The 19,426-nt window shown below is 31.7% G+C and overlaps 1 protein-coding gene across 1 annotated transcript in view; it reads right to left on the bottom strand.

The window, feature by feature from the left end:
• The window catches only part of Ac3 (Adenylate cyclase 3), a 951,674-nt gene that overhangs the window by 328,777 nt on the left and 603,471 nt on the right, over positions 1–19,426 (bottom strand). The gene's annotated exons all lie outside the window — the stretch shown is intronic.

Genomic DNA, 19,426 nt, shown 5'->3' on the forward strand with positions numbered 1-19,426 from the left:
TTAAGAAATTTTTCGCATTCATTTACAAAATTATAGGGCGATTTCGGTAATTATCCAAAGCATTAAAAAATATAATGAAAAATCAAATCTTATCATTTCTTGAAAAGCATAAAGGTTAAATGTGAGCCTGAACTTCCCCAACCTTAATCTTTTTCAAACTGAAATGTATTGAAAAATATGTTATATAATTAATAAAAATACAAGTTTCAAAAGTCGCAATAATGAAATTACCTCATTATTCTTCCTCAGAATCTGTAATGACAGTAGCGTTGTTATCAACTATTTTGGGCAACTCCATCATTTAGTCAGGATCATTTAGTGAAGCAATACTGGACCATAAATGATCTGCTCGGGTGGGTAATGTAGTTCCTGTATTTTATTTTGAAAAAGAACTCTGCGAGATGCCCGTGCAAGTGGTGCTTACAGTTTCCGTACCGAAACCAAGTGAACGCACTTCTCGCTACATACACTCGTCTTATGTATGAGCTCCCGTTAAATATACAAATTATATATATATTTTGCCTATTTAGGTGGGTTTTTTTTTTTTTTTTTAATTATAGAATATATTTTTCAACATACTTCAGTTTGAAAAAGATTAAGATTGAAGACGTTCGGGCTTACAATTACCGCATAAAGTACTAACGTACTTCAAGCGTGGTTTTAGGCAAAAAATAATTACTAAAATATCCTTTTCCCAGTTTTTCGAAAATATTTTAGATTGTGCAGATAAAAAAATTTCATTTTCAATTTTTTGCGATTTCAGTAAAGCATTTGATTTAGTTGAACATATTTAAGTGAAGAAAAACTTAATAGGTATGGTATTAAAAGAACTGTTTACAATTAAAGTCATATGCTACAGACAAGTAATTGAAATTTCATCTACTGTTAAAGATATAAATGTAAGATGTAGGTTCTCACTTCAAGATATGGAGTGCTTCAAAGTTTCTTGGTCCCTTGCTTTTCTTATTGTTTATTAATGACCTGCCCAAAAACCTTGAGCCATTCATTGTAATCCTCTTCGTACACGAAATAACTGTATCTATATCTGAAGTTAATTATTTAAAAGAAATTGAAAGTTCTACGATAATAATAAAAAAAAATTATTCACGTCCAGAAAATATCTTCATTATCAAAGTTAGATGGATAATTAATAATTAATTTTAATATGGATAAAATTATTGTATTGTGTTTCTCAGATAGACGTAAAATTGCTGATCTTGTGGATAGCAATGACGTGTGTGGATAACATCGTAATGTTTATGATAACGATGCTATTTCTGTTGTACATAAAAAAAAAAAATTCTGGGTGTTTAGATGTCAAATTTTCGTGGGATAATAAAATTGATTTCGTTTGGATCAAAATCAAACCGTACTGTTTTTCCAGAAGCAATTTCTCAATAAAATATTAAGAGTGTTATAATTATAAAATACACGTATTTATTTTGATTCTTTATATTCCTGTCTGAACTACGACATCTCTTGGGTGTCCATCATAAAGTCAAAAAGAGTTTTTATGATACCAAAAGTAGGCGTCAGATCATTATCTGACGCCCGTAGGGCTCTCCATACGGGCGTTATTTGTGACTGATATTTAGAAAATTAAATACATTAACTTATTATTGCTTTTATATTGTCGCGTGGTTCGTGGCTCGATCACGATATTGATAGATTGACGATTGAAAATTTTTATGTAATTAGAATTTATGGTTTAAAAACGGAAGAAAAACAAGACTAAACAATGATTATAATGATGACAATAGTAATAATAATAATAAGCGACAATAATAAACAGCTCACAATAATCATTAGAATAATGGCAAATTATATATAATCTCGCAGACTTACATCATAACGTTTCGTTTAGACTGATTTCAATTGGTTTTCCCCGGATTATTTATACTACTATCCTCTTTACCTGCCGGACCAAACCCAACTCGAAGCGTGAGAATGATCGTCCGCTCTCAAATATTCTCATGAAATTCCTACCCTGGTCCGGTTACTCTTTCCACGGAACAACATCTGTTTAGGTGTGTCAATGGGCGGTATTATAAAAGACGATTGTTAAACGGACCTGTTACCTTTACTAAAGGGTTTCTTTTAGCCTCTTTCTGGATTCTTCCCTTTATTATATTTTCTATTACTTAATTGGTAGGAATTCGTTACTCAAGTCCGTTATACCGGTCTTGTTACAATATTTATAAATGTTCAATCATTGCTAAAAAGAATGATTGTATTTATAAAAAAAAACTTTACTAAACCAGAAAAGAGAACTGTTTTCGTATAATTCAACACAATACTTCCTTGACTCTTTATACTTCTATTGCTATCTTTAATAAATAACCGAACCGCCTGAAAAACCATCAAATCAAATTATTTAAAATACACTAAAACGTTTTTTATACGGAAACAGTCTTACTGTGTCAATAGCATTAAAGAAAAACATGATTTTCTTGCTTTCTGTTCAGCATATTGATAGAATAAAAAAAAAAAAAATTAATTTTATATCTTCTTACCAACAAAAGAGATATGTTTTCTGGAGATATTTCGGTTTATTTCAAACCATCATCAGGAGACAAAAATAATATAATTGTCTAAAATTAAAATAATTACACAGACATGACTTAATGTCAAAAGTATACTGAAGACAATATAGTGAATTCTGGTGGAATAAAATAGAATAAAAGGAAACCATGTTATCAAATATTATATTTTAGTTTGTGATTATTATATCTTTGTATTATTTTTATTTAACATATATTTAAATTTAAATAATTTATCTTCTTTAAAAAGTTTATGTTCATTAATTTAAATTATTATGGTTACTATATATGTGAATTTTTTCTAACTTATATCTATTATACGGAATATCTAAAATTTCTATAAAATTATTTTGATTGTATGTATGACCATTATATAAGATGTGTTTAAAAAATTAGAATTTTCGGGTTTACTGTTTTTAATACTGTCAATGTGCTCTTATGCGCGTAAGCAGAATTTACGGTTAATCATACCAATATATTCATATCACAATCTTTACAGTTTAGACTACATACACCTTGTTTATTAAATTTAGAATCGTTATTATTTAATGTTTTATTTAATTATTAATAATATATTTCATTAATTTATTATTTGTTGTATAGGCCGGTGTTACGTTCATTTTTTTCAATTTTTTGACTATGTGGCGTGTATATATATATATTCAGATTTTTCTGGTAATAATTTTACATTGTTTACCGTATTAATTTTATTATGTATTCTATTATATAATTTATTTATTGTAATAGTATCATATCCATTTGTATGGGTAGTATTTTTAATTATTTCATTATTTTATTTTTTTTTTATTTTTTTTTGAGGTTTTTAGGGGCATCGACTACTTTGGTCATTAGCCCCACCCCGCTTCAAAAAAAGGTTCAGTAATTCATTTTCATGAATCAAAAATGTTCAAAATTTTGCATTCTTCTATAACTACAAATCCAAAAAAATTACTTCCTAGGCTTTCCTTTCGGCCATCCTTTCTTGCACCGTTTCTCCATCCTGCGAACAGCCTCAACTTCTGACGAGAGAGTGTCTGAGGCCTCGGACATGGCCTCAGATGCCAATGACGTTCGTCGACTTACATTACGTGATGAAAGTTTCGTCGTTGCTGTTAGGATCGTTGCTAAGGAATCTAAGCTAGCAAGCGATGCACTTTCCGTGACTGATGAGCTGGATTCTATCTCTACTGCAGTGCTGGGTCAGTTGAAATAGATGCTCTTACCGAAGCTGTTCTTTGCGCTTTTGGAGGCTCTATTGTTACAGGTTTTATATCCTCTACGTCTGGTGCTTTCTCAATAATAACTTGCACCTCCATTTCCGTAGATTCAGATTTTCTTGTCACAATTTCTTTAGGCTTGAACAGATCACGGAGTGATCTGTTTCTCTTTGCTAGATAAGTCAAGATTTTTTATTTTTCTTCAGTTGGTGGTTTTATAATCGCAGGTTTGGCTGGTTTTTTAAACGGGGCTGGTGCGTCTCTCATGTCAACGGCGTCAGACGGAGAGTGAGCCTTCTCATCTTTACTTTGTTCCATCCGATGAGTCGACTCAAACTTTGAATCAATGATTCTTTCAATCATCGTCGCAAGACTTGTTCCCATCGTGTTAAGCAACTGCTCCACGTTAATTTTAGATGTGGATGGGGCAGCCGCTGCTTCTGCATAAGAAGTCGATGGTCGAGGTTTACGCTGATTAACAATTTTCTTCGCTTCAGGATAACTGACCTTTTGAAGCGTTTTAACTTCCTGAATTGCCGTTTCTAATTTATATATAGGGCAGTTCCTTGAACGACAGTTGTGGTGCCCTTTACAGTTAACGCAGATCGGAGGGTCTTTACATGGGTCACCCTCATGTGTTTTCACTCCACATATACATATTTCCTGCGCTTCACATATAGCTGTTGTGTGTCCAAATCGTTGGCACTTAAAACATCTCATCGGTTGCGGAACGAATGCCCGAACATCAAGACGATGGATGCCAGCTCGCACCTTTTCAGGAAGGCTCGGCCTATTAAATGTTAAAACATCCGAAGCCGAAGGTAGAACTTCACCATTTCTTTGCATGGTTAGTCTGCGACACTGAGTCACTCCCTGACTCGACATTTCTTGTACAATTTCTTCTTTTCTACAATTTAGAAGATCGCGACAAACAACAACTCCTCTGGATGAGTTAAGTGTGCTATGCGGTTGGACAGAAACCGCAAATTCACCGATCTTCTTCAACGCCTGTACTTTCTGGCTTTGCACGTCGTTGATGGTTTCGACATGCAATCCATTAAAAGTTTTACGAATTTCCTTAACAGGACCACTAGCACAGTTTGTTATTTCTCTTGCGATTAAAAATGGACTAACTTTTTGAAAGTTTCCATTCTCCTTTGTAATAATTAAAAATCTTGGCTTAGGTACGTTATAGTCAAATAAACTTTTCTTTAAGTCTTTACTGATTCTATCAGCATCTTTCTTTATCTTATCAGATTCCTTACTTTTTCCTCTTCGCTTGTGGCGAATCGGAGGTTTCTAAACGAGGTGTTTACGTGCACCCTCTGTCACGTTTGTTTGTTCAAGTATGTTCATGAAAGATTATCCCTTCTGTAGCAAGGCTAGCCGCCGGGGTACACCCCCACTCCAGGGCTACTAACCTTGGAGGTCCGATCCGGTACTCCGGTGGAACCGGTATATGTCCTGGCAGAGAGCGGATGCGCAGTCTCTGCACTGACTCCAGACTTCCCATGCACCGACATACATTGGGACCATTGCTACATGCTTGCCATCGCAGGGGGCATGTGGACAACGGAAGGGTCTCCGTTACACCTGCAATAACATTGACCCTGGCCGCCACATCGCCAGCTCTAAGTTTGGTATGTGTCCACTTGCTAATCAATTAATTGTTCATATCCTGCAGGTAGCCGAAAAATCCAGTCCGTCTGTTGACCTGAAGACAGGTCAATAAAGTAATACATCCGAGGAATTTACTCGGAGCCCCGTTAGCCAGCTATATGTATTGTACATAAGTACAGCTGTTGCCGCCCTGGTCGTGGAACGTAGATTTTGTGTTCCGGACGTGGGGATTACCTACCTCAGGGCATTATTATATTATTTTTAACATTTGTTTGTTGGTAGGTGGATATACAATTTAAATTTTTTTTTCATTCTATTAAAAAAATTATCAGCGGAAACCATGTTTATGAAATTTATATTAATAGATGTGTGCTCAAATAATTTTCAGGAGTGCTTTTTGAATTATGGGTAATGTTGTAGTAATTTTTATATTTAATATATTTTAAGGTTTATGTTTAAATAATTACCGTGGACTTTTATCACGTATATGTTTTATCTTATAATTTATTTGCTTTTATATTTATATGAGATGATCTATATCAAAATGTACATTATAAAAAAAGTATTTACGTATTTATTGTCGGTTATTTTGCAGCAATAAAAATAAATTTATTTATTAAAAAATAGAAAATAAAATTCTCTTTAATCATGCCACTCGTATATCATGTAAGATTAAGAGTCCTGCTGCAGCTTCCCCTGCATCATATCCATCTCTATTTTCAGCTCAACCTTTCACTTCCACAGCTCTAATTTTATTTCATCAAGATTTAATTTTTTTCGTCTTCTCTTCTTTGCACTTCTACTTATGTGTTGCACTATTTTAATTAATCCTTTACCTTTCAGGGCTTGTCTCAGTCGATTTTTTATTTTGAATTGTACTGATTAAGTTTCTACTCTAATTTACTCTCTTCATTACTAAATTTTTTACTTTTTCGTTTATTTTTTTATATGTATTTCATTCTCTTTTTTCAAATGCTCTTAAACTTTCGTTCATTATTTTTTTTGTGCCAGTGTTAACTAAAAACTTCCTAAAGTTTTTATCTTGCTGTTTTCTTACCATATAATATCTGTTTCTTTTTATTAAACATTTCTTTAGCTATTTAATTTCTTGTTTTTTTTTTTCACCTTTAGAGATATATTTCATCTCGAAAAAAATTTCGAAAAAGAAAAATATATATATATAAATTTGCCGGTTGAAGCTTTGATGAATTGAATTACTGTGAGTGTCTATCACTTCGTGAGCTGGGTTTGCAGTAAATGATTATATGAATATCTAAAAACAAATTTCTAGATTTTTGAAATTCCAAGATTCAGGTGTTAAAATGGATTTTTGAAACCTTCTTTTGTTTACAAATGAAGAAATCAACCTGATTTTTGGTGTGTGTAATTTTCATGCCGATAAACTAATGTCTAGATTTTTGAAATTCGACCTTGAAAGGTGATGAAGAAAGATAAAAAACATTTTGAAAAATGATTGTAAATTTTCCCTACCACGACTGTAGTAAACGAGATCCAAACTCCCAAAACAATAAAATTGTTAAGATTTCGGCGAGAGTTTGCCGTCAATTGAAAACATCGAAAATCAAAATTCATCAATTTATTTATTTATATTTCTTCAAAAAGACATTGTCTTAATTAAAAAAGTGCAGATGTGTATAAAAGACGAGATAATAAATGTTATGCTGTAAATTAAAACGTCGAAAATCAAAATTCATCAATCTATTTATTTATAGTTCTTCAGAAATACATTGTCTGAATCAAAAAAGTACAGATATGTATGAAAGGCGAGATAATAATTGTTTTCCTATATATTGAATATTAAATATTCATAAATATTATATATTTTATTCCTGTACTAATATTGTAACTAAATGATAGAAATATTTTGATATAAAACAAATATGAAATCACCGATAAATAATTGGAGATAAAAATATTTTTTTATATACTTGTATAGTTACTTAATTAACAAAATAATATAAAAAATTTGTCAAATTTTCTCAGATTGAAAATGAAAATCTGTTGCCGGCTCGATCTTATACTTTTAAGAACGAATTTGAACGAAACTTCAATAGTTTCCGCTTAACATTATTTATTGTGCACCACCAAATAGTTCTAATTGTAGAATAAAGGTTTTACCAATATATTTCTGTTTAGTTATTCCTTTTTTAACAAAACTGGTATAATCTCTTTTAAATTGTATTTTTTCAAGTATACTTTACTTAGTATTATAAAGTACTGCTATCTAGCGACGCGATTCGTAAACGGGTTAGGAAAAATAATCTGTGTTAGAAGAATAAAAATTTCACATCTTCAAATTAAAAAACGTGAAATTATATAACAAAAACAATGATTGTCACAAATTTATCGAAAAAAAAATCTATATTCATTAAGAAGATCTATTTCTGCAATGATATGTAGCTTTATTTCATCAAAATAATTTTTTTTTTATATTTTAAACAACTTAAACAATTTTCGAAATGTCGATTTGCGAGTTGGTCAGCGGAAATAAGTCTTCGGTGTTTCCGCCGTCGGACTAACTCTCGCCAGCGTCATTCTACCGAATGACTTGATATTCAGTAGACTTGGGCTTGCAAATACTCTTGAGATAAATATCTAAAAATTATTTTCGGTTTTTTTTAAATTCCGTTTTTTAAGGGGTGCGGAGGTATACGGCGCTCTGGCTCAACCACCACAGCCACTCTTAATGTATGTGTGACTAGCTGCAGCTGCCTCTTGTTACTTGACTAAAAAAAATGACGCTACAGAGTCTCTCGATCGAAGCGTGGCAACTGGAATGGAACACCACGACTAAGGGAAAATCCTTGTATAAGTTTATACAGGATTTGGGGGATGGTGTGCCTCGAGCTCGTTTTTAAGAGCAACGATTGCTCACCAACCACGCTAACTTGAACCAATATCTGTTTCGGTTCCGCCAGGCAGCTGATGAGCTGTGCGGCTGCAGGCAGGTCCAGTCAAATGAACACCTGATGTTTGACTGCCCTGCTCTTAGAGGGGGGGGGGGGGCAGTGACCAGGCCACACTGGAATTTACAGATTAAGGGGAAGATTAATCACAAGCGGCGAATCAGTGTGGCTGGAGCCGTATTGTCGGACCGTATGGGAATTTCTAAATGCGGTTGCTTTGTTCAACCGGCATCCATAGTTTACTTAAGGGAAAGACTCTTACCGTATTGCCGTGGGAAGCTAACCACACATGGTCAGCCTGCAGCCAATTATTATGGCTCCAAGCGCTATAAAATGGTGGACAAGTACTTGCTGGCATTCTGCGACCTAGGCGTGGCAGCGAATTGGCGCCTTCCCATTTTAGAAAATATATGACAAGTGAGCGGTTGGGATACGTAGCCGGTGGTATGTCACCGCGCTTAGTCAGCTCACGCTGTTAGGTAAGCTCTAGGAGCTATGTTTGGATACTGATCGCTAAACTGTTCGAGGCTCAGTTGCCTTTGTGGCACAGAAATTCGGTCATATGCTTTAGGGCGACCGAATGGGTGGGTGAGGGGTGACATGCCAAGCAAACTAAATCTGTGTTGTCAGATTTTTTGTTAATTGAAAGAAACCTCTATAAAAGTTTTTTGCTATTAAAATTAACATTATTTTGTAAAAAATTATATTAATAGAACGAACAACCACATAATTATCCCGGCATATAATATGTTTTTGCTGTAAGTGTTCTGCTAATATCTCTTTTAAAGTATTTGACCTAAAAATTTAAAGCCGGCTCTTATGGAAACTGATTTATTTTTTTATTTTTAATTGTAAAAATTATATTTTTATAGGTATATAAAATAGTAATAATTGTAATAAATAAATAAAATTGATTAATATATTTAAGTACTTCGTTAAATTTAAAATAATACCTAACTCCCTTACAATTTTTCCATACATAGTACTGTATATTATATTGTAACAATTTGGTATTTTTGGCAAGCTTCTAGCTGGGATCAAACAGTTTCACAAACTATTAGCTTGGTAAATAATGTGAAGATTTTGTAACGAAATAAGGTTCTTCAGTCATTTTTCTTCCTTTTTTTTTATATTATGTTTTTTATATAATTATTTTTATATTTATTTTTTTATATAACTATTTTTTTATTATATTTTTAATAGGTTTTAAATTATATTTATTTTTTAAATTAATTTCATCAGAAATATTTTTGTAAATCAAGTCTTTTCTTGATTTACAAAAATATTTCTGATAATACAAACAGTCTTTTAGACTATTGTATTTGTTCTATTTAATCTAATCTAAGTTGTACGAGACCGGAATACTTTTATTGGTAATTGACATAAAGCTGAAACTGTGAAATGAAATAAATCGTTCGGTTCTGGAAACATGCCTGATTGCATATGAGTAGTAGCGCAGTTTTATAGATTTAGAGAAAAATACTATATTTTACTGTTCAGCTCTGCCGACTTAAAGTATTTAAATTTTCTTTTTGTTGTAGATGTATAATTTAAACTTATATAATTAAATTTTTTATTTTATTTCTTTTTATACGACATATATTTATTTTATTGTTTGAGAAAATAGAATGCCAGTCATGAAATTATTTATTGATTTAAATGCAAAAAAAATAGAGTCAAATTTCAAAATAAGTTCCTGCCCGTATAAAACAGTAGATCGTAAAATGTTTTTCTATTTTATAATAGTGTGATAATCCTTTATTTTCTATTCGTTTTTAATTAAATAATTAAATTTTTTTGGGAGAAGTACGAAGCTTTTAATTAATAATAATAATCTTGTAATATTTACAGAATTATTTCATTGTTTTTAGATTTGAATACAAGAATTTTTAACAATTCTGTTTGGTGTTATTATCTTTAACTACATCCTAGTGTTTTAAGGACATACAGATATAAAAACATGCCATCAAATCTATTTACCTAATTGTAAACCATTTGATATGGACAACACACAACTTCTTTGTACGCCTATTAAAATACATTTACACATTTTTTTTAAAATGAAAAGCACATAAAATTTTATTCCATTAAAAACTTCTGATATTTTTTTTTCTAATTATTGAATTATTATTCATCGTAAAAAATGTTTTTACAATGAGACGTAAAAATATTTATTACTGATGATTTTTTTTTTTGTCTTCAGTCATTTGACTGGTTTGATGCAGCTCTCCAAGATTCCCTATCTAGTGCTAGTCGTTTCATTTCAGTATACCCTCTGCATCCTACATCCCTAACAATTTGTTTTACATATTCCAAACGTGGCCGGCCTACACAATTTTTTCCTTCTACCTATTCTTCCAATATTATAGCGACTATTCCAGGATGCCTTAGTATGTGGCCTATAAGTCTGTCTCTTCTTTTAACTATATTTTTCCAAATGCTTCTTTCTTCATCTATTTGCCGCAATACCTCTTCATTTGTCACTTTATCCACCCATCTGATTTTTAACATTCTCCTATAGCACCACATTTCAAAAGCTTCTAATCTTTTCTTCTCGGATACTCCGATTGTCCAAGTTTCACTTCCATATAAAGCGACATTCCAAACATATACTTTCAAAAATCTTTTCTTGACATTTAAATTAATTTTTGATGTAAACAAATTATATTTCTTACTGAAGGCTCGTTTCGCTTGTGCTATTCGGCATTTTATATCACTCCTGCTTCGTCCATCTTTAGTAATTCTACTTCCCAAATAATAAAATTCTTCTACCTCCATAATCTTATCTCCTCCTATTTTCACATTCAGTGGTCCATCTTTGTTATTTCTACTACATTTCATTACTTTTGTTTTCTTCTTGTTTATTTTCATGCGATAGTTCTTGCGTAGGACTTCATCTATGCCGTTCATTGTTTCTTCTAAATCCTTTTTACTCTCGGCTAGAATTACTATATCATCAGCAAATCGTAGCATCTTTATCTTTTCACCTTGTACTGTTACTCCGAATCTAAATTGTTCTTTCACATCATTAACTGCTAGTTCCATGTAAAGATTAAGAAGTAACGGAGATAGGGGACATCCTTGTCGGACTCCCTTTCTTATTACGGCTTCTTTCTTATGTTCTTCAATTATTACTGTTGCTGTTTGGTTCCTGTACATGTTAGCAATTGTTCTTCTATCTTTGTATTTGAACCCTATTTTTTTTTAAAATGCTGAACATTTTATTCCAGTCTACGTTATCGAATGCCTTTTCTAGGTCTATAAACGCCAAGTATGTTGGTTTGTTTTTCTTTAATCTTCCTTCTACTATTAATCTGAGACCTAAAATTGCTTCCCTTGTCCCTATACTTTTCCTGAAACCAAATTGGTCTTCTCCTAACACTTCTTCCACTCTCCTCTCAATTTTTACTAATTATTATTACTCTCCTCTATTACTAATTATAGTAATAAATAAATATATTTAAATAAAAGAAAGGAGATGAAGACTGATTTGAATCAATGTGCTTTTCCCTTGTAAGATCCAAATATTTCATTAATTAAAATTTTATTTGTCTATAACTGTGGAACCGATGAAAATAAGTACAACTTATGATACATTGTTGAAAATCTCTCAATAAGGGCTTATTACAGCAGTTAAGAAAATTTCAAAAATCCAAATTTGTTTGGATTTTGGGCTCTTTTGGTTCAGTCGATTGCAATCAAAAGGGGAGGTGTACAACTAGATGTTACAACAGTCCTAAATCCAAAATTTCAACATCCTACGGCTAATCGTTTTTAAGTTATATGAGGTACATACGTACGTAAGTACAGACGGCACGCCGTAACTAGTCAAAATGGATTCAAGGATAGTCAAAATGGATATTTCCACGAAAAATTTCGGTTTGTAGATTTCAACGATACTTCCTTTATTTCGTACGAGGAAGTAATCACTATGGAAATATGGGGACAAAAAGACAGAAATTAAACCAAGCGGTACAACAGATACAGGAATAAATAAATAAAAAGATATCTGTGATACCATTCATAAAAATATCAGCATTTCGTACGGAGGTCCGGGGTTTGAATCCCGATTAAGCATGGCATCATTTTTTTCGCTTCTAAGCTTAAAGCTTATACGTGGGAATATGAGAAAAAAATATATCGTATGAAAAATGCCATACTTGACTGGGATTCGAACTCGGCACCTCAGGATGAAAGGCCAAGAAGCTATCACCACTTCTCCACGGAGATCATACACCACCAATTTCCACCAGACTATTGATCGTAGCTGCGGACGCTCGCTATTTCATAACAACAAAAAAATCAATAAATAAATAAAAAGTAGAAGTAAAAATGGATTTTTGAACAATTTATTCGGTCAAATTAACTTTAATTACATAATTTTTCCCAGAAATAAATTCCCTAAATTACTTAGGCCTAATAATTAATTCGGAAAATAATAAACTAAATTTGGTGAAATAAATGAAGTGTGATTTTACAACTTTTTGAGTTTTAGATCAACTTTCTTTGAAACTACTGGAGATAATTCTGGATCTATTTTTGCTCAATTTCTCATATAATACTGCATATAAGATAACTAATTTATTCCCTAAAGTTTTAGTGTAGCATTATTTAACCTCTACAGCAGAAATGCTTATAATACAAGAAATTGCCCTACAGTACTGGTTCCCGTCCTAAATATGTCTAAATATCTATAAAAAGATTAAATTAAATATTTATTACGATATAATGGGTAATAGGAAATATAGGCTATTTCAAAAAGAGTGTTACAAACACTTAAAATATGTTCTCATGAAAATAAAGAAGAAGGTTCATATAAAAAACATAGGTTCGGAAACTCTTCATCAGCGAGTGTCGGTTGGCGAAAGATATCGCCCCTTATTTTTGCACTTTCGATATAGTTAAGCCAAACTGTAAATTCTTGGGACCAAAATTAAGGTGTAAATTTGGTGGTTTGATATGAAATCTTGCCTGAAACACTGAAAAAATAGGCCCCAGGACTGCATCTTTAGTAGTTTTGCATAAATCTGGATTAAAGGACAAAAATATTGGGTTCGAAGGACACAGTATTTTATGTTTGTCGTACATTTTTGTTCGTAACTTACGTTTGTATTTAGTTTCTGTAGACTTTATTCATATAATTTTACTCAAAATCAAATTCTCCAATTTTTTGTCTTTTATTCCAGATTTCTCATAAACTACTAAAAATACAGTTCTATGACCTTTTTTCAAATTTTCAGGTCTGATTTCATATAAACATCAAATTTACCCCCTTAATTAAACTTCAAAGAATTACAGTCTGACTTAATTACACCGAAGGCGCAGAAACAAGGGCGAAATCATTCACCAGCCGACACTCGCTAACAAAGTGTTTCCGAAATTTTGTTTTTAAGGCTTTCTTTCTTTGTTTTCACCAGTAGGCGTTGAATGTTTGTTACATACTTCTTAAGTCATTCTGTATATGATTTCTGATAGCAGTATTATATACAATAGTATTGGGAAATCATAAACACTAAACAATATTTTCACATTCAGAGATGAGCACATACTCTTGCCGTTCACGGGATTGAATAAAGTTTTCTTTAAAAAATTTGTAGCTAATCTAATAATGAATGTTTTATTCATAAATGTTGAATAAACGTATTTGAATTTAATTTACTTATATACATTCAGTACAATATTTTATTTTCCATTAAATGCAACTATGCATTTTCAACAATATGAATTTCAGACTCTACTATTTAGTTTTCTCTCTCATTCTCTCTCTCTCTCATATACATCTCTTATATAAAAGAAAATGTCCTGACTGATTCACTGACTCATAATCAACTTACAACCAAAACTATTATAGGCAGAGACTTGACATTTTAAGGGTACCTTCGTTTCTTTAAATAGGCGTGCACCAAGAAAGGATTTTGCAAAGTTTTGATTTTAAGGAGTTCAAATCGATAAAACACTAAATTTCGTGTTAACAGCCGTATCTGTTGGAGGTAAAAGCAACATACGATATACTAAATATTTTACTATTCCATTGCAATGTTTCTGATATGTGTGTCCGCTACAGACTAAAAAGCTACTGGACCGATTTACGCACGGGGAAGAAGGGAGAAAGGGAAACATCGGAAAAGGGAAATAGGGAAGAAGGAGAAAATTTAAAAAAGAAAAAGGGAAAAATGGGGAAAGGAAATGGAAAGGGAAATTCTGAAGAGGAAGGGAATTAAACAAATTTAATTAAAATTAAATAAAATAATATTGAATTAAATGTAAAATAAATAAATAATTAAATTAAAATTGAAAAAAAAATAGAATATGTAAAGCAAATAATAGAAGATGTCAAAAAAATTGGTTGAAATTAAAAGCGTAGGTAAAGCGTGGAAATGAAGTAATTCATTACATCTGTCAAATAAGTAATATAAATACATCGTGTCCGTGCGCAAAACGACAGAATGAGTGTTAGAGTGCTCCAGAAGAATGCCGTTAAATTTTACAGCTGTATTTCTCTGTTTAAAATAATGGAAAAAGTTCATAATAAACATGTGTCCGGAAAAGCCTTTGTTTTTAAATTAGGAATAACAAAGAATTTTACCATGATTTCTGCTTAGGGGCAAAATAAACCTATACCGAAATTCATCGAAAACCAACTGGAATCAAAAACCGGGGAAGAAGGGAGAAAGGAAAAAATCGGAAAAGGTAAAAGGTAAAGAAGAGAAGAAGGGGAAAATAGAAAAAATAAAAAAGGGGATAACGGGGAAAAGGAAATGGAAAGGGAGAAGAGAAAAAAGAAAAAAAAGGAAAGAGGTAGGGGAAAGGGAAATGGAGGAAGAGGAAAGGAAAAGAAAAGTAAGGGAAAGAGAAGCGGGAGAAGGAAAGGGAAACGGGAGAAAACGGGAAGTTAGAGCCAAGCGAGCCATGACCTTCTGATCGTGACGGGAAGCGCAAGTAACCATAGAGCAGGGCGAAGCCGCGATGGGGATGTTAGATTTGGGATTGGAGTAAATTTTTTGATTATCTTTATTGAACTATTTTAATTCATTCATAAAATGGATTGGTCTAACAAATATTGTTCAATTTTCTTATCTTCCTTCATTTAAGTTTTGGGGAACAATTCACTGTTTATCGTATATTCCTTCAGTATTTTTCATAAAAATATTTATTTACCGTTTTATCAGGATTTAATGAAAATGTAAATATAATATTGTTGATTAAATATTTTTTATTTATAAAAAAATTAGTTTGCTATAAAAAAAACATTGCGAGTGAAGTTACATCTATATTGTGGGCGAAGTTGCGACGGGGTACGCTAGCATATATATATATGTGTGTGTGTGTGTGTAAAAAGTACGTTTTTATGTTTGTTACTTTTATTCTTTATACCTCATAACTTAAGTTTTTTTGGTTTTTTGTATGACAATATCTTCGATAATATTACTTCTGTGTTATGTATTTTAAAATAATTTCATTGAAAATAAAAATTTCTACTTTGTCTTTTTTTATTACTTTTGCATCGATGTGCACAGGACAGATCGGCCAAAACTGGCGCTCTCGCTCATTTCCATTCAGTGTAGCTCACGACTTAAACATAATAGTGACGTGATTCATGTGTTTGTGTTCAGAGTTTGTCGAGATAGATTGATTTCAGTAATAATAAGTGTATTTTGGCCAATATTTTTGTGTAAAAAATTAAAGTAAACGTATAAAGAAGTATAAGAATTCAATATGTCAGCCTCAGCCTGCGCAAACGCCAACCGGAAATATAAATTACGCATATCATTGTAAAGGGCAGGTTATGGGCCACGCACCGGTACTCCGTTGTCCGGTGCCGAGCGAGCGAGACTGTTTTGGGAGCGTCGCAAAGCTGGCGCGGCGCGCCCAGGGAACGACGCTGACGGAGCGAGCATCACTACCGCTGCTTATTATGCCTTATGTCTCTTCCTTCACATATCACAGACCGATGTTGAACAGAATTTTTGTCGAATATTAGTCGAATAAATATCATGTACTATTCAGTATCTGTTTATGTTAAAATTAAATTTAGTAAAGAAAAGTCACCACCGGTTCGGCACTAACACAAAGTAACGAAAGTAAAAAATAAAAACACAAGAACATAAAATAACTAAACGAAACATCACAGAACAACGAATAACAATAAGAACAACAAAAAACTTGAAAACGAAAACACAGTGGGCATCCAAAGACAAAGCAAAAATAACACGTCTGTATCTCTCACAGATCTTAACCTGACCGACCTCCGTTCTTTGGTGGTTGGGTTTCAATTAACCACATATCTTAGGATTAGTCGACATGGATTGTTCAGGACTACAAATTTAACCGGTACATTACACTGATAAGTCGCTAATGACTAATTGTTGATGCTATTGTAAATTTAAGTATTAAAAAATTAAAGTTTTCAGACTTTAATATTAGTAGGGCAATATTATTATTTTTTAATATAATAAAAATCCAGAAAAAATAAAATATTGCGGTATTTACGTAATAGCCCGTCGACCAACAAATTGCAAATTTTTGGGTTATTGTTAATATCACCCGAAATAACTATTATATTACCATTTTTATAACCGTTTATATTTATTCATTTTATAAATATAATTTAACCAAACTTAACCTATGCTCGCTTTGCTCGCTAACCTTCACTAATTAACACAGTAATGTTTTGTGTATTTAAATAATAAATTCAGTAATTATTGCAGTTATTTAAATAATCAAAACATTACTACTGTTAATTAGCTGAGGTTAGCGAGCGTAGGTTAAATTTGATTAATTTATATCTATTATTATAAGCATTAATGCTTATATTTTTAATTTGTAAAATATGTTAATGGTCCCGTAAGTTTGTAGTTTTTTTGAAGTTACGGGATCATTATGGGTATGGTCGACGGACTAATACGTAATTACCAATATTGCTATTTTACTGCTTAATTTTATTCCACGTCATGATTACACACAAGCGACTATAAAAAAATATTTTTTTTTATTTATAAAATACTGTATTTATTTGAGTTTAATATTTATTTATTTATTTTTTTAAATATTACAGCAATTCCGTCTCGCAGAAAAATGTTTTAAATTGATTTTTTTACGGGAAATTATTTGTTCTGATTGATTAGGAATTAAAAGATGAGTTACATGTTTGTAGGTAAGCAAAATACATTGCTATTGTTTACGTACTTCTACATCGTTGTAATCGGTAAACAGATATATTGCTATCGGTAGTATATGGAACAGACGCTGTGGCAACGAATGCGCCCTCCGTTGATTACTGCGTTACGTGCGCGCAGACAGAGCTCTACTGCCGAAGTAAGGTTAGTTAACAACGTAGTCCGTTCGTAAATTGATCGAGTCCGTGAATAATTTTTATTTATGTCGTAAATAATTGTTTAATTATGTATCAACTATATATTTATCGTAAACTGGACAAACACTGCGTAATACAGGTACGTAATGTTTTATACACGTCTTAATTACATTATTTTTACTAAAGGAGTCGTATCATGTTACATTAGTTAATAGCATTTATGTAGTAACAAAAATTTAGTTTTATTATTTCATTTATATTATTTACATTGAACTAAAATTGATGTTTTTGTAATTTTCATCGTTGATAATAATATAAATATTTATCGATAAAAAAAGAAGTATATTATTTGTAGGAAGTAACAAACTATAACTGTTCATGTTAATACAGTACTGTTATATACATAATCACCTATTTGTAAGATACAACGTACAGTATTAAATAATTATCGATTACACAATACATCGATATTATTAGTCTTAGTATTGTAGCCAGTTATTTAAAATTAAAAAATTGAAACGACAATCTAAACTTTTTAATGACATATTGCAATCTGTCTTGTCTCTACTGAGACCATCTGTAGTAGCTGTTGCTGTTGCTTACGTCCTGTTAGTGCTTGTGAATTTTGAATTAACCAGACACAAAAGTGAGCTGGATTTTTATAGTATCTATTTAATATATCATTACTGTTTGTTTATGTTTTTCATCATTTTCTTATTTTTGTACAATATCATAAAGTTAATAACTGGTATTTTATAATAATACTGGGTACTTACGTATTAACGCCACCGCAGCTACAGCTTTATTTAAAAACAAAGTAGTCAATCGGATTTCGGTGGAAAATGGGCCGAAACAGATTCAAAACAGAATATAAATGGTTATTTATTTTATATACCGTATATTTTTTATAACACCGTAATTTTTTGAGTATTTATTTAATAAATTCAGTAATTATTGCAATTATTTATTATTTAAAAAACTATAAATACCCAAAAAATTACGGCGGTAATTAGTCAAGGTTAGCGAGCGTAGGTTAAGTTTGGTTAAATAATATTTATTCAATAAAAAATATAAATAACCATTTCTTAAAATTAATAAAGATACTCAATAAAAGAAATACTCAATTTTAAATAAAGCTGTAGCTGCGGTGGCGTTAATACGTAAGTATCAAATATAATTATTATTATTATTATTATTATTTGCTGAATTATGTCTTTTCTTACGTCCTTGTTCGAAGTAAAGGAAGTATTGTGATAGCAAAAAATCTCGGTTTTAAGATTTCAACGGAAATATCCATTTTGACCATTACTGAAACCATTTTCACTAGTTTCCGGCGTGTTTTAGTTTAAATTGTGTGCGCAATTTTAGTTTAAATGCCTTACGCATTTAGACCCTCAAGCCTCAATAATCCTGTAATTAGTGAAAATTGGTATATTACGTACGATATTCAAGCCTTTCTTTTTAAAAAAAAGTTATGCTTCCGGAAAAGGCCAGAAAATATCTTAGTAGTACAGTTTACCCTCCTTTGTCCCATAAAATCTTTATATATTGATACCCTTACATTTATAAACATTAGAATATTCCGTTATTTCAACAATGATTTTCTCCATACAGTTGTATTTTATAGACTAATGAAATGAACAAAGTCGTTAATTGTTTTGCAGTTGCTAGACTTTTTTTTTCTTGTTTATCCTACGGGAATCACCGTCAGGAATTACTTCAGAGGATGATATGAGTGTAAATGAAGTGTAGGCTTGTACAGTTCCAGGTCGACCATTTCTGAGATGCGTGGTTAATTGAAACCCAATC

Source organism: Lycorma delicatula, chromosome 2 (genome assembly GCF_047948215.1).
Source record: "Lycorma delicatula isolate Av1 chromosome 2, ASM4794821v1, whole genome shotgun sequence".
Taxonomy (NCBI): Eukaryota; Metazoa; Arthropoda; class Insecta; order Hemiptera; family Fulgoridae; genus Lycorma; species Lycorma delicatula.